This window comes from Mandrillus leucophaeus, unplaced genomic scaffold (assembly GCF_000951045.1).
Source record: "Mandrillus leucophaeus isolate KB7577 unplaced genomic scaffold, Mleu.le_1.0 Scaffold855, whole genome shotgun sequence".
NCBI classification, from domain to species: Eukaryota; Metazoa; Chordata; class Mammalia; order Primates; family Cercopithecidae; genus Mandrillus; species Mandrillus leucophaeus.
Genome location: NW_012109308.1, coordinates 724728 through 729103, shown reverse-complemented (window position 1 = coordinate 729103; position 4376 = coordinate 724728). Strand labels below are relative to the sequence as shown.

The 4376-nt window shown below is 42.9% G+C and overlaps 1 long non-coding RNA gene across 1 annotated transcript in view; it reads right to left on the bottom strand.

Moving 5' to 3' along the window:
- The window catches only part of LOC105530927, a 14070-nt gene extending 10212 nt beyond the window's left edge, over window positions 1-3858 (bottom strand). Inside the window, exons 1-3 of the long non-coding RNA XR_001004715.1 lie at window positions 3459-3858; window positions 2456-2538; window positions 1181-1327 (exon numbers count right to left, since the gene is read on the bottom strand). This is a non-coding gene — a long non-coding RNA (uncharacterized LOC105530927). The remainder of the gene's footprint in view (window positions 1-1180; window positions 1328-2455; window positions 2539-3458) is intronic.
- Between the last annotated feature and the right edge of the window lie 518 nt (window positions 3859-4376).

Sequence of the window (4376 nt, the reverse complement as noted above, 5' to 3'; positions counted from 1 at the left end):
TATTTATGTGGCTCTTATTATTTGCTAGTTACTTTCTGTGTGCCCTTCAGCAAGCTACTTAACCTCTCTGAGCCTCAGATTCCTTATCTAGAAATCAGAGAAAATAATAATGCTTATTCAGAGTGATTGTGAAAATAAAATTAGCTCATACATATAAAACAGAACAGTGCTTGATGCACAGTAAATTCAAAATGTAAATATAATTAACACTGTAAAGACATTGAAACAATATAAAATTAGTTGTTATTTGCCAGGCACTGTGCTATACACATATGCGTGATTCTCAGAATAACCTTCAAGGTATCTACTATTATTATAATTCTCATACAACAGTGGAATAAACTGAAAAGTGAAGTAAATGTTGCCCTAGACCACTTGGCCAATAATTGGCACATCCAAAATTCAAAATTGATTGGCTCATTCCAAAACCAAGCTCCTAATTGTTATGTGCTTATGAGTGTGGAAGTAAGAGACTGTCAAATATTACTTCACACCCCCACTTCATTAGTTAAAAAATAGACAACCGTAACTGCAGTGATGCCAACAATTACAAAACTCATCTCCACAGGACCCCTCTCAAGCTACAAGCAGATGGCATCGATCCTGACTTTGCTGCCATGAAATTCCCTCAAGAGAGCCCCACATCAGGGGTCCTGAGTTTGCAGACAGTCATTAGAGACATCCTTGCTTGGGAAACAGCTGCCCTCCACCCTGATTTCACAGCTGGGGAAACGGGGCCTGGAGAGGAGACTCATCTGATCCCCTCCGTTTTATGCCGCTCCTTCCTCTTGCCCGTAACACCACACCATGGAGCTTTGCCTCTCGGGGCCTATTCATCTCAAATCCTTTTTCTGATTAGCTCACTGTGCTGCCTGCCACCGAGGTTCTCATCAGAGCACTCATGGGGCCTTGGCTATTTAAAAATTCTGTTAATTCGAGAAGTCTCTGCCACTGCCCCTGCCAGCACCAGGCTCACCCATGTTTGGCTTTTGCATTCTGTGCTTCCTAATCCCATTTCTGGGGCTTAATTATGATTACCCAGCTTTATTATGTAGAATTGATTTTAAGTAATGGCCCTAATTAAGAGTGAATTTTAATTAAGCTTAATTCAGAGCCTGCCTCCGATTGCCAAAGATTTGCAGCCTGAGAAGAGGAAAGGCTGCCCGTGCACAAAACTCACACGTGACTTTGCTCTTCAAGCTGCTGGGATGTTGCAGCCAGATGGGTTTATACTATTTTCTGGCCTCAGGGTGCATTTCTTCACCAGGGTGCAGTGGGTATCAGCTCTAGTCCATCTTCCCTTCCATCCAGAAGCAAACTTGGAGCCCTGGCAATAAAAAAAACAGAAGTGGGGAGCCTGCAGCTTTGGGATGAATATCAATCACACCACCCACCCTGTTGTAGAAAATGAAGCTCATTTGCTCTCTTCCAACTGCTCATGAAACCCGTTCCGCAGGTGAGAAAACCAAAGCTCAAGAAGGTCAGGACACACACGGTCAGTGAGGGCAGCGGGAGGATTGGAAATCAGCTCTGCTCCCAATGCCTGTGCCCACTCTGTTCCAACACAGCCTTCCGGTAAGTGGCAATCATCTCTGACTTTGGCAGGAACCAACCTCCTTGAATTTCCTGCCTGACCACCTAAGCCACTGCTTCCCCAACTTTAGAGGCTCATATGCTGTGAAGGTGGGTCTTTTATGTAAAAGTGAAAAAAATCTCAAACCAACTTGTTTTCAAATGAAAATTTTATCCTACCCTTAAAACTGCTATAAAGCAAAAGTTGTCATAAAAATGTTAAAAAAGAAATAAAACAATGTGATGAAATCCAAATCGGAAACTATTACCTTCTAAAGCCCTAAGAGTAAGGCTTGATCTGTCTGTCTTTAAAAAACAGAGATGAGAAGGTAGTTCCACACAACAGCACCAGACTGAGACTTTGTCCCTGATACAATCGGAAAGACCGAAAAGGAGTTGGAAAGACAGTCATTGTGTCACTCTGTGATACCGTGTTATTTAAAGTCGTGTCCAGGTGCCAGTTAAAATCGACTCTCCTTTGTCCAACACTTTCAGGGACACTGATCCAAACCAATTTAGCACAGGGTTCCGGGGACCTCTGAGTAATAATGCCCCTCAGCTGCCCTATAGAAGACAAGATTCTGGACAGAAATCCAGCTCCCCTAACCCACAGTCCTAGCCCAAGGACAAGACATGGGCATTCCTTTGGTGTTTCAAATAAAAACACAGTGAAATCAATATGTTCTCCAAGACTGGCTGGTGGAGGCTGTTTATCTGTGGAGGAGGGGACTGGCCATCCGGTTCCTGAATGCCTTTGCCGCCCTAGAATGTTTTATGATTCTGAAGTTCCCACCTTAGAAAATCACCCACTAAGAAGCCAAGCTCTGAAAACGTTTTGATTTTTCTAGAGGGAAATGGAAAGTGAAAAATGGAATTCAATTACCTTGAAAATAAAAGGGGCAATTTAACTCACAAATGTTATACTTAAAAGCTCAATATGAAACAGGCATTCAAATAAGTCTCAGGCTAAGTTAAAAGAAAAAGGGGAAAAAGAGAAAATCATGTATTAATCCTCTTCCCTCTACTCCTTCTGACCGAGTGAGTCTTCCTTAGACTCAAAAAAGATAGATGGACTTAAAATGCGATTAAATAAGCATGTTATGACTTTAATAACCCAAGCCACAGAAGTTTTCTATTAAAAGTTGGGTATTTAGAAGACCTATTTGGTTAATCTAACCAGTCTAGTGACACAGAAACTGCCATGTGTGGGGAGGTCTTCTGAGCAGAGCTGAAGCAGAGACTCCCTACTTTTCTCTCAGGGATTTGTGGGTAAAGTTACCATCAGACCCTTCAGTTCAGCTGAAAACCCTGAGATACCCAATACACTCCCATTTTCTACATCTAGGAAACTTCACTAAAAGAGAGGGAAAGATAATAGCCTTGATTGAAATAGAAAGGAGTTACAGAAACTGACACCAAACAACACAACAGACATCATCATCCATCATAGCCACGATGCGCTCATTCTTTCTTTATGTCTTCATTCCTGCTAGGTCAAGGCAAGCCGTAGAAGTGGTTTTGTAACCACCATCATGGTTTCCCAAGGCAAATTCAGACAGCATATTTTCTCCTGCCACAAAAAAACTACAGCCAGACTCTCCAGTGGCTGAATTCCTATTCTGCAAGTTACCAGTTGTGGAACTCTGTGCCTCAGTTTCCCCATCTGTAAAATGGAGATAACACTAGCATCTACCTCATAAGACTGCTGTAAATATTAAATGAGATAGTGCTTAGCACAATGCATGGCACATAGCAAGCACTTGGTGGCCGATTAATGGTAAATACTAACCCTGGCTCGAGCTTACTGACACGGTTTATCTTAGCAGCTCCTGACTTGCCTGTTGAGAAAAAATGCTCCTACACTCAGAAGTATTCGGAAAACCTACAGCAAGGTGGTGAGAGACTCGACTCTCCAAACCTCTGAGGTGCTTTTCTGTCCTCATTCCAGTTTTCTGCCCATCACATTGGCCAAAGAGCTCTAGCCAGAGCTGAAGCCAGTGCTGATCACTTTCCTGAAAACCTGGCTGGCAGAGATGGGACCGAATGTAGCACAGGGAAGAAGTGTGTGTTCAGACCGCTTCCTCTTGGAAATCCATTTTGACTGTAGATCCAAAGAAAATCCTTCCAGGCTTCTTGTGCACATGCGAAAACCTGCACACATGTGTGCATTTCTTCCTCTCTGTGCATCTCTCCTGCACATCTGGGCAGAAACCACTCTCTGCAGGTAGCATCTTGTGCATGTAGCTGTCTGGCCCTATGATAAAATGCATTGTTTCTCTCTGAGTGAAGCTTAATGCACCTCAACCTAGGGATTTATACTAAGCAATAAAATCCACAGGATAGAGAAATGCAAATAGATTGTAGAATATAATATTATCATTGTCAACATAAAAGACTTTTATTTACTGCCCCCCAAAAGAAAATACACCATAGTGTCATTTGTTTCAGGGCATGCAAAAAAGGTTTCAACAACTAACAGGGCATGTTTCTGAGCAAAATACACCCCGTATATAATGTTGGAACACATATTGTCAGTGGTCACTCGTGTGTCTGTGTTCTTGCAAACAAACCTGTGGAACTGAGTCATGGAAGGTCACTTCCAGCCTCCTCTCTGAGCCACTCGGCACCTACCTAGCTCTGTTCACAAACAAACCAGACACTCTAGACTTATTTGAAGGGAGAGGCCCTCTGAGGCAGGCCATACGCCATCAGCACATCTTAGCATGAGGCCTTTGAGCAGTTGCTGACTTGGCTTCCTGAGGAACTAAACAGAGTTGTGGTGGAGGTTGATTAAACGGATGGTC